The sequence below is a fragment of the Rhipicephalus sanguineus genome, chromosome 8 (assembly GCF_013339695.2).
Source record: "Rhipicephalus sanguineus isolate Rsan-2018 chromosome 8, BIME_Rsan_1.4, whole genome shotgun sequence".
NCBI classification, from domain to species: domain Eukaryota; kingdom Metazoa; phylum Arthropoda; class Arachnida; order Ixodida; family Ixodidae; genus Rhipicephalus; species Rhipicephalus sanguineus.
The window spans coordinates 42413910-42426251 of record NC_051183.1 but is presented as its reverse complement, the minus strand read 5'-3'; positions in this window follow the sequence as shown (position 1 = coordinate 42426251).

The following is a 12342-nucleotide window of genomic DNA, read 5'->3' as shown; positions in this document are numbered from 1 at the left end:
GGCATGTTAAAATGTGATTGAACACCACGGCCGCACTATAGGGAAACGCAAAGCGGGACGTGCCGTCCCGGTAGCCCGGCTGCGATTTTTCTCACTTCAAGCGCGTGAGCGGCGAACGCAGTGCTACAGCCAGGTGAGGCAGGCGCGCGTCGCAGAGCTATTTGTGGTTTGGATTAGCGTGATGATATGAGCGAGGCCGACGCTTTTACGACGCTAGGGCTAAGGTCGCCACCTCGCGGTGCGTTAATTGATTCACAAACTTAAAATTCTACTGAAAACGCGCCGAATGGGACGGACGCGTAACGCGTTGCAGGTGCTAGTCGCGGAGGCCACAGTAATGACCAATTACTTTACCTTACGGCTCCCAGAGGGCAACACCACCCCGCCGACCGGGAGAGCGGTAGATATGAAAGGCGTGTTTGTAAAGCCTATGCAGTCTGTGGCCGTGGCGCAGTGGATAGCGTGCCGGGCATCTGTTGTTGTGGACCGTGCGGTAGTGGGTTCGACGCCCGTTGATGGAACTTTTTTTCGTTGCCTTCTGATCGTGCATATTCTGTCACGTCATTTCCGTGACGGAATTACGTCACTGAAGTCTTGATGGACCCCGCCATGAAACACTTACGTGTTAGAAAAAGTTTAAGCAAACACAACTGTTGCGTCGGTTATTCATGAAGCTGAATGCAGCCGCAGTCTCCACCTAAATTACAAGATGAAGACAAAAACTGATTGTTGCGATGCAGCTGCAGCACAGCTTTTATAAAAACTAAGCAGAGTTAAAAAAAACGACTTCATTCGGTAATCAACACAGCATCGGTAGTATCGTACAAGCTTGGGCTTCATGTACATTTGTAATTTAGGGAATAAAACAAGAAAAACAAGACCTTTGGCTGCTCAAGATATGGTTGTGTTGGGATTCTCCCGTCAGTGCTCAATATTCGTTGGAAAACTATTGGAAAATTATTCACTATTTCGAATATGCACTATTTAATTCCACCAGCGAATCGAATAGCATGCTATTCGATTCGTTCTTCGACATTTTCAAATATTCGCAACACCTCTAGATGCTATACAGAACTATGCGCTACTCTGCTTCCTAAAGGTTTGAACTTAGTTAAAGTTTATTCATCATTGAAGCATACATCTTTATCCAGTGGCTCAATGGGAAGGGGTGGCGAAAAGGCAACTAAATGGCCGACAATGCGCCAATCCTAGTAACTCTCCTAGTAACCCTAAATATGCAGCTACTCTAACGCGGGCCGCCTGCGCAGATGTCGCGCCATTTGCGGCCGAACGGCGTGTTTATACCTGCGCCACCGCCGCAATGCGTTCTGATTAGCTGCCGCAAAGCGGATACCTTCGGCGCGCGGATAGCATCGGTACCCAAGCGATCCAGCTCACTGCCTTTAAAGGAAGTTCGCTTCATTTTCCGCTCATCCGCCTTGGCCGCTCCGCCTTCGCTGTGAAGCAGCTTTAAGTGTCTATGGAGCGACTAGACAATATGTTCGCAATATTACACGGGAGCTCGGGCATAGCAGTGATGTACGCTCGCAACGATGCTGCGACCATTGTCCCACATAAAGTTGCGACAATTGGCATTGGAGAGCGAGAGGCAACGGCTGCTAGGCTGAAAGAAACTTTCATATCCGTGAAACACGTCACGCCAAACCGTCCAAGCATTAAGGGTCACGTTCTCTTTGGTTTGGTCAAGTTGACGTTAAACTCCCACGCACATCCCCTCACGTTTCACGTCTTCGGAAGAGACGCACTGTCGCAACGCAGCCAATACTACGTCGCGCTGTTCGTCGTTCCGAACAGCGGAGAACAGTGACATTTGCGCGAACGCTGTGGCTCCAGCAAGCACAGGACCAGGTAGATTGGTAAAGTATTGGAGAGGCCTCTGCTGTGCTGTGGGTGTAGTTAGGCTGATGATGATAATGGTGCCGATTATGATGCTGATGATGTTTGGTATTCCGAATGTCACCGATCAAGGACAAGTCTCTGGCGAGCCAATGACAATCACAGATAGCATACGAACTGCCATTTCCTAGCCATTTAGAGCCCCGTTGCGAAAACCCGGCGTACGACGCCCGCGGCGTAATACGCTGCTGGTAGTAGGATTCATCTGTTTGCGGCCAACGGGGCATGCGGCCGAGTGTGTTACGTGCACTGCGCAAGAGTAAACATCGCGAACGGCAGCAATTACAGCCAGATGCCAAAAACTACAGCTCGTTGTCACAGAAACAATATGAGTGCGCCATACGAGTCACTCCAAATGCACCGCGCATGCATGGGTTCACACTGGCTGCTCACAGACGATTCGAAGGCGGCCCCGCCACGGTGGTCTAGTGGTTATGGCGCTCGACTGCTGACCCGAAGGTCGCGGGATCGAATCCCGGCCGCGGCGGCTGCATTTTCGATGGAGGCGAAAATGTTTGAGGCCCGTGTACTTAGATTTAGGTGCACGTTAAAGAATCCCAGGTGGTCGAAATTTCCGGAGCCCTCCACTACGGCGTCTCTCATAATCATATCGTGGTTAAACCCCAGATATTATTATTATTCGAAGGCGATAATGTATATGGTAGCCGAGCACGACGCAAAGGACCAACGTGGAAAGGGCAAAGATAAAAGGAATAAGGAAGGTTCAGTTGTTAGCCTATACCTTATATGCCGATACAGCACATTTAACGCTCTCTCTACCTCCTTTGGCTTTATTATCTGATGGTTTTCATCAAGGTTGTGTGAAGCAAAGAAACAAGCCTTCGAAAAATTCCCTTCCTTCATAGATAGATAGATAGATAGATGGATCTCTTTCTTTCTCTCTGTACTCGTTCTCTTGCCCATCACAGTTATTGCAACCCACGCCGGACAAATCGGCGCACGTGTTCCAGGATCGAGGCAGAAGATAAAGAAGAAGAGGACATAGAATACGCGTGGTGGTTGATTTTAATTATAATTTTTTAGCGATTAACGGAGGTTATTCTGGAGACTCCTTTTCATGGCTCACGATGGTAACTAGCATTTCTTGAGTGGTTGCTGACTGATAGTACGTTTCGCCAGTTATTTGCGAAACGCAGCGTTTCTTCTCAGTGTATTAAATACCACATATTCATAATTTATTCGAATACAAATGACATGCTACTTTTTTCATATGCCATAAACCACGTCGGTGAATCAAGGGCACACATGGCGTGCTGAAGCGTTTCTGAAAGGCTACAGTCGAGCGGGTTTTATTATATATTTGTTAGATTAAAGGGTAAATGGCGGTTTCAGGAAGCATGGGGCAAAAATTATTTCGACAGCTCGTCAACCCTTATCAACGGCCTCTGAGACCAGGAAAGTTCAGATGAAAGCTTCAGCTTAGAGTTGCCCTTTCACGTCATGAATCTTATCGCTTTCTTAAAAAAACCTACGTATGTGCGGCCGACCCTAGACATTTTCACGGTTTTGGGGGGTATTAGTACGATACAATGGCGATTCGGGGGTTAGTTTCAATACAATTCGCCGAGATCTGTCCGTAACCATGGTGCACTCTCTGGCGTTTTGTCGCTTCTAATTTTACAATGCCTTCTTCTTCGTGATCTTCTACGCACACATTTTTTTTTCATCTTATATACATATTAGAACTTCAGATACATGGAACATTATATGCGAATGCACACACTCTTTCTGTTACACTATACATTTACGTTCTTTCATTACTAATTATATACCAGTTTTCTTGAGCACGTATGCGTCTGCATATGTGAAAAGATCCCTATGCTAACAGGTCACGCGCGCACCAGGAATACGAGCATGCGCGTTGATGTGACAGTAGCTCCACCATTCTAAGGTAGGAAAATACAGTTTGAATATATTCCTTTGGAATCCGAACTCATCGGTCACTGACATTCGTATCTCAGCTAAAAGACTAAAGCAAAAAGAGGAAGCGAGTTCACCTTTTCAGCATTCGAGGTGGAAGAATTAACGAATTTTTTTCGTAGTGATACCTCATCTGGAATGTCGCTAAGCATTAAACACTCGGCATTAATATATTTCCAGGGCTGAATAAACAATTCGAAAATCACTTGCTCTTTCTTACCCTTGTGATTTCCTCGATATTTTTAAATGTGTGGCCGAACATCTTCGCCATGCCCTTTTTGATTCCACCAATGCTAACGAGCCTCAGCATAGGACGAATACCTCAAAAGAAGTGTCAGATATGCCAGCACGTATAATTTAATTGTCTTGAATGCAAGAAGGCTCGCTGAGTGACTTATACGCCTAGCTCCTCTTCGACTGGGCGCGCTCGGCATGGCGCGTTCGGCATAGGCACATTAAAAAAAAAACACCTACTAAGGAGCAGCGAGAACAGCTTAGAAAGAAGGAATCCAAATTCAGAAGGTTTGACATTTACGACGCCAGGGAAACCTGAGCGATGAGTTCAGAAAGGATACGGCGTCGACAGCATCGATAACCAAGATTTATGTCACTAAATAAAAGATAACTAGCCTTGAAGATGGATGACAGAGATATTATTACACTATCAGGTGCTTAAACTAACTTTTAACAAATAGGCCCCAAAACTGCTCGAGCAACCGCTTTTATATCTTTATTTGCATGTAAAAGCCGTTCGAACCACTTGGGCAGACTTTTAGTGAGACAACACAACTCCTCACATGGCTCGGTTGCGTTTCCTTCCTGGAAAGCGTGAAGATCGCCTTCTTCCTATCACTAACCCTATGACACGCAGAGAGCGAGCACGCCGTTCGTGGCGTGAAAGTACTGACAGCATGACATTAAAGTAGGGAAAATAACACAGTATGGACGCTGTTCTAGCGGGTGAGAAATACGCGCCAAAGCTTGCATCTGTTTTCAGAGGGTATGGTAACAGTAATCATCCCCTCGAATACGCCCACTGCAGCGCAAAGGCCTCTCCTATGCTTTCCAATTAACCTGATCTTGAGCTTGCTTCGGCAACGTTTTGTCCCTAAACTTCTTAATCTCATCTGCCCAACTGACACTCTGCCTCTCCCTCGTGCACGTGCCTTCTCTCGGAAACCAGCATGTTAATCACTAGCGGTTACTTTGCCTTCTCACCGCATGGCCTGTCCATGGCCACTTTTTGATCTTGATTTCGACAAAGGCGTGCTGAATACACGTCCCTTCCCTTATCCATTCTGCTCTATTCTTGCTCGTTACGGCTACACTTGTCATATGTCGTTCAAATGCACGCTGCGCCTTCCTCCATTCAGATTGAACTAGTTTGGTAAGACCCCAGGTTCCTGCATCAATGGTAGGATGCAGCTGTTATTTACGTTTCGCTTGATTAACACTGAAAAACTAGATATATGATCTGATATCGTCTACATTGGACAAGGAAGAGAACACGGTAGCTCTAAAAGGTATTTTCGGTGAACTGAGGTAATGTTAAGCAGTCGCGGAAGAGCCCAACACTGCGATAGGTAGCGAGGTATTGGAACTGCTAAATAAATGCGTCGATTTGCGGCAGGTATTAACCACATATCCAAACCATGAGACGGAAGTCATTAAAAGAATAAGGAAGGGGTGGAGTGCATATACCAGGCATTCTCAGATAGTTGCAATAGCGCATTTCAAATCTCATACGTCTCCGTTACTGAAACATTGGCCCTGCTCATTGAGTTGTTTATGATGAGGGAGGGCGTCACCGTACAGACTGACGTTCTACAATGGCCCTTGTATTTATATCGGACCAGCGACAACGAATGAAACACGTCATGGAAGAAACAAGGTGTGCAAACAAGGACACAAGATAACCATGCCACACAAACAAAGCCGAACGTGAACGTTGGCCGCGACTGTTGACTGCACACTTAAAAGGATCACGTAATTTTAAACAATGACAATAACTGACGCTTTCACAGAAGACTTCTACCAAGTCGGTAGAAGGTTGCAAGCTGAATGTATTGCATCGTGAAGGCACCAGGCTTGGCGACCAGAACTAATTACAGAAGCTTGCACCACAACAACAACCAATTGTGCTCTTTGCTATTCTACCGAGCAGGAGAAGCCAGCAAAAGTTTGTATTTAGCACATGGAACGATATGCCGATGAATTTGCGGAAGGCGTGGTAGTGACTGTCGGACGGCTATGCCTTGCAAGGGCATTACGACACGAGGCTTTAAAAGAACTAAACTTAAAGGTGTCTTATGCAGTTGCCCAAGACCAATTGAAGACGAAAGCGTATAGGCGCCTTCACATGCAATAAAGTCGTTCACATGAATCACTTGTTCCATTTCTTTATTCAGTTTTATATCTGTTTTATGCTTATGATGTTGTTCGCCTTCGTTTATGCTCTTTCATGTACACACTTTCACTTATGCACACAATTCTTTTAATCCAACCGTAATTGCGGCATATTAATGGGATACTAACGGAAGAAAAAAGGATATTTTCTCGTGTTTGTAAATTACAATGTCACAGTACTGAAGGCTCGTGCCACCAGTATAAGGTTCTTCAGCGAGAAAACGAGCATAAAATACTTGTTTGGACGGCGCATTCAAGTTCCAGGCCCAGCTCGCCGTGGCGTCATTAATTCTGACAACTTATGCTGGAGCCTACATAATCCTTTCTCGGTAAATATTATTCACATTGTATTGTCAAATACACATTGCTTTACCATAGCAAGATCCTGAAAATTGGTTAGAACCAATGTGGCTAAAAATATGCAAAAATACTGAAAATCGTGACTCCATACCTACTTTAACGTGCTGGAGCTCCGGCGCGAAGTCAAACATCAAGCTTTCTCCTTCATTTTCTGTTCTAATTGTTAACATATGATCGTAAAAGTGATGACAACGCAGTTCTAAAAGAGCCATTTATCTGTCTAAACTGATTCATTGTGTCAATTTGGTGTCTATTTAGGGCGCCTCTTCGGCCCACTAAACAATTCACTAAACACTGACTGAACATGCTCCATCGCACGCCCTTTCCGCGCTACTCCATAGCCGTCAGTTGGCCGCGCCTTGCCTAGACCGCTCATTTTTATGTATTAGTCACGCGAACGCCGCAAAGACGAAGTGAACGTGCAGCTTACGCGCCTCCGGTCATGAATCGCGTGGGTGGTCATATGACTTCTTCGACCATTTCTCGATGACACTGTCTTTTCACTCAATAGCACCTTCACAACAGGACAGCAAATGGCACCTTCGCAAAAGGATACCGCTGTGTCCCGTCTTGATCTGTCTCCGTCCGTGTGCTTCTTTGCGCTACCGTCCAGAATTAGGCACCTTCGCGTGAGCCTTGTAAGGCTTTAGCTTTAAAAAAAATTGTTTGCGCTATTAGAGAACTTTTCTGCTAAAATGGATAGACTCCTGTTGATAAGCCATAGTATGGTCATCAGATATCTCTTCTGCGAACAAAATGTGACACCGGCTCACCGTTACCTAATATAAGCTGCGCGGTGTGCTTTGTTGATATATAGGTGACATGAACGCATCTGTATGTAATGAGAGGTACGTGCTGACATTAGCGTGTCTTGGATATACATCAATTCAACATTCGATATTTCCGCGACGAATGTCACCAGAACGACGAAAAACTTAATATATTCTTACGTATTCTCTGTATCAGTTGGTGTTCATTAACATCAATCAAGCTTACGTATATTCATGAAGTCTTTTTTTCATCATCATTATCATCATCATCATCAGCCTGTCTACGCCCACTGCAGGGCAAAGGCCTCTCCCATGTTCCGCCAATCAACCCGGTCCTGTGCTTTCTGCTGCCACGTTATACCTGCAAACTTCTTAATCTCATCTACCCACCTAATTTTCTGTCTCCCCCTCACGCGGTTGCCATCTCTTGGAATCCAATCAGTTACCCTTAATGACCACCGGTTATCCTGCCGACGTGCTACGTGCCCGGCCCATATCCATTTCTTCTTCTTGATTTCAACTATGATGTCCTTAACCCCCCTTTGTTCCCTGACCCACTCTGCTCTCTTCCTGTCTCTTAAGGTTACACCTATCATTTTCCTTTCCATCGCTCGCTGCGTCGTCCTTAGTTTAAGTTGAACCCTCTTTGTAAGTCTCCAGGTTTCTGCTCCGTAGGTAAGTACCGGTAAGATGCAGCTGTTCTATACCTTCCTCTTGAGGGATAGTGGAAGATTACCATTCATGATTTGATAATGCTTGCCGAATGAGCCCCAACCCATCCTTATTCTTCTAGTTATTTCACTCTCATGGTTCGGCTCCGCGGGTAATACCTGTGCTAAGTAGACGTACTCCTTTACAACTTCCAGTGTCTCGCCACCTATCGCAAAGCGCTGTTCTCTGCCAAGATTGTTCCACATTACTTTAGTTTTATGCACATTAATTTTCAGATCTACTCTTCTACTTTCTGTATCCAGTTCAGTAATCATGAGCTGTAATTCGTCTCCCGCGTTACTCATCAATGCAATGTCATCAGCGAATCGTAGGTTACTGAGACACTCTCCATTAACTCTTATCCCTAACTCTTCCCAATACAGGGCCCTGAAAACCTCCTGTGAACACGCGGTGAATAACATTGGAGAGATCGTGTCTCCCTGCCGTACGCCCTTCTTTATTGGGATTCTGTCGCTTTCTTTATGGAGGACAATAGTGGCTGTGGATCCGCTGTAGATTTCTTCCATTATGTTTATATAGGCTTCGTCGATGCCTTCATTCCGCAGTGCCTGCATGACTGCTGATGTCTCCACCGAATCAAATGCCTTCTCGTAATCTATGAAGGCTATGTATAGGGGTTGGTTGTATTCTGCGCGGAGTCTTTTTTTTACACCTTAAGTATCAATCTCCGAAACAAGTGTTACATTCAGCAGTAAAATTGCTCAACACACCTTTGAAGCTATTGAATAAAGTAGTAAGACACGCAGGAAAGTTATTCTTGTACATCTCGGAAAGGTATGCACATACCGCCAACCGCGTATGTATAGTCCGGTTTGTTGAAGATTTTACTCAACTTCGCTCATTGACACCGCCTATTTGAACGTTTGCACGTTATGTGCGAAAAGTCCTTGCGACGGTTGCCCGATACCACTTGCATAATCAATTACACCAAGTGTCGATTCGATTTTCATTCAAGAAAATTCAAGAGGACTGCTAATGGTATACTTCTATATTGATGTGCGTAATTAGCATATGGCCTGTGCAGCACACCTGGCAAACAGAAACCTATGCTACCAGACGTAAAAATCCTGTTCAAAATTTAAGATACATACTTCATTATTCTCTACAAAAACTTGCCAGTATGATCAATGTACTCTTTCAGTGAATACTCGGCCTGTGCAAAGAAATGAAGATTCTCGAAAAAGTACGACAGTGAAGCTTCCTAGTGTATTGTTATACTGAGATGAAAGAGAGTGAGAGAGAGGTACCCTAATAGTCAAATGCCGCCGTATGGTACAGATGTTGAATGCAATTAGGATCGTAGCTCTTTTGACGTATATACCAAACTAGAACAAAGCCTTTTTCTAAAGATGCTGCCTTAACCCTTTCGGCCCTGGCGTCGTCAATTGACGACACCGCACAAAAGTTCCCCTAGCACCCCGGAAATAAAACCAAAACTGCTCATTCTTGGGGAGATACTTCTTCAATGATCCCCACAGTGATAGACACTAAAATTGCGACAAATTTGCGGAGCTGGGAGCCAAAAAGAAGAAAAAGCTTGACCGAAGTCATGGGTGACGCCGAGGCGGGTCAGGTGAGGCGGCTATGCGCCGTTTTCGGGACGTCGTACAGAAGCTGTTTCAAGGAGTATCGCACTGAAAAATGAGACGTGGTTCACATTTTGTGTACTCTAGTGAGTAGCGAGAATAAAGAAGCCATTTTCCTAATTTCACAACCACAGAGCCCTGATGACCTAATTTCATTCCACGCTAATTAATCCATTAATATTTGCACCACCGGCTCAATTTTTCATTTTTGGTCTTCTGAGGTCCTACCTATTAGGAAAACACGCACAAGAAATGTCTCCGGCCAAAATAAAAAATCCAGGGCTGAAAGGGTTAAACTGCGCAGTATTTTCTGTACCATACAAGAAACACTATCACTAACTCGTCCTTGTCGCTTTTGCAGCACTTTTATGTCGTTCTTTCACCCTGGCGCGTCGAATACTGACCTGCAGTTATTCGTGGCACCGGAGCTTCTGCCAAGTTTAGGGGAAATTCTTGTCCTATACGTCAGTTATTTTATGTGGTTTTTGCTGTCTTATTGTTATCATATATTCATCAACTTTTATTTTCTAACCGCGACGACTCTCTGCAAAATATACTTCTGAGCATTGGCATGCGCACTGGATGCACAATATAACATTTATGCAAAAATGTGCACTGCCATGCGAGCTATTCTGTATACATTCTTAGTTTACACCGTTTACTGCACCTTGCTCTTGTTCATCTGCTCTGTTTGCATATCAGCCATTAAATCATTAAAAGCTAGAACAGTCATTAAAAAAACTTGGTATTTTTCAATGCTGAACATTTTAAGATCTCAAGTCGTTCTTTTATATTACCTAAATTTTAAGTGGAATCAGCGCCTAAAAACTACGATGCTTGATCTCTTCAAGGAGGCTTTGTTTGAAACTGTGGTATTTAAGTCGAGCGAAACATTAGTATATGCCAATATAAATAGCAGTCAATAACCCAACCGAGTTTTCAGTTTCTTCACATCTATCGTTGTGATGGATACACTGCTAGTGATTCTTCTTAGCTGTTGCTGTGCGTGCTTCGCTGAAGGCAAGCCGGCCACAAGTCGTAAGTACATGTCGCGCTTTAAAGTAATGCGTTACGCTTGAAACGGGACACCACGTTTACGGTTTGCGAAGGTTTCGCAATTATTTATGCTTTTTGGTGTAAATCGCCAAGACGTGGGAATAAACTTTTACAACATCCAATCATAGGTTTGAACTTTATTTGAACTTTATTTATTTATTTCAACATTCGGGATGCTGAGGGCCGTGGTCAAAAAGCCTCTAATGGGCTTGACTGGGACCACGACCCCTTACAAATGGGCAGCATAGGCAACACTTTTATTGCAGTGACAATGTACAAAAATGTGAGCAAGCATAAAGCATAAAGTATAATAAGCATAAGCATAGTAAAGCATAAGCATAATAAAGCATGAAGATTGAAAAGTAATAAACTCAAAGAAATGACCGTAGTTATTTCCTTACACATACGATATCAATAAGAGAGTGTAACGATGCAAGAAAAGAAGATCGCAAAATTAGCACCAAAGTAAAAAAAATATGGGGCATGTGCCCGTACGCTTACTACACTTACAATCAGAACAGTCACTCAAATGGAAGACGATATGGCATTCAAGTGAAACGGCAAGAGGAAGCGCAGCATTTCTTTGCCGTAGTTAGTGCGCGTGCGTGGGATAAACCATGTGTGATTGAAACGCGTGTTGTAAAGAACTTTGCGGTGGTTTAGGTTGGCAATGGTTCCTAAAAGGTTGTCGCCTTTTAATCCTGCCTGGTAGCGTTTCACAAGCATTGCGCGGTAGTATTCAGGTAGAGGTAGCAGCTTCATGTCGTGAAATATGGGAGTGGTGTGACTGCGATATGGAGCATTTGCAACGGCACGAACAGCCCTTTTCTGTATGACGTGCAGTTTGCGGATATTTGTTAGAGTTGTCGTACCCCAAACCAGATGACAGCAGTTGACGTGAGATAAAAACAGGGATTTATAGATGAGAAGTTTAACTGCCTTAGGTAGCGAGAAACGCACCCGGGATAATATGCCCGAAATCCTTGATATAGTGCCACATAGTTTTTCAGTGTGTGCGTTCCAAGACATGTGTTGATCGAAAATTATTCCCAGACACTTAATACGCTGTACTATCTCAAGTTCTGAACTGCCAAGTTTTAATGGGACATGACAAGGGGTTTGTTTATTTTTCGGCCTGAAATATACAGCTTTTGTTTTTGATGTGTTAAGTTTTAAACAGTTAACGCATGTCCACGTGGCCAACTTCGCCAGTACCTCATTTGCGTCATTAATTAAGTTTGTATAATTTTCAGCAGTAAGAAGCAAGGTTGTATCATCAGCGTATATAATACATTTTACAGACGTGTCAATTTTTACAATATCATTATGTATATACAAAAAAGCAGAGGCCCTAATATGCTACCTTGTGGTACACCCGCTGAAATTTTTAGTAAATTGGAGGTACAATTGCCGACGACTACTTCCTGCTGCCGATACATTAGGTATGATTCAATGAGTTGTAAGAAAACACCTCGAAATCCATAGTGTGCACATTTCTTTAGCAGCGTAATGTGATTTATTGTGTCGAACGCCTTTGAATAGTCTACGAAGATGCCTAAAGTGTGTAGTTCGCG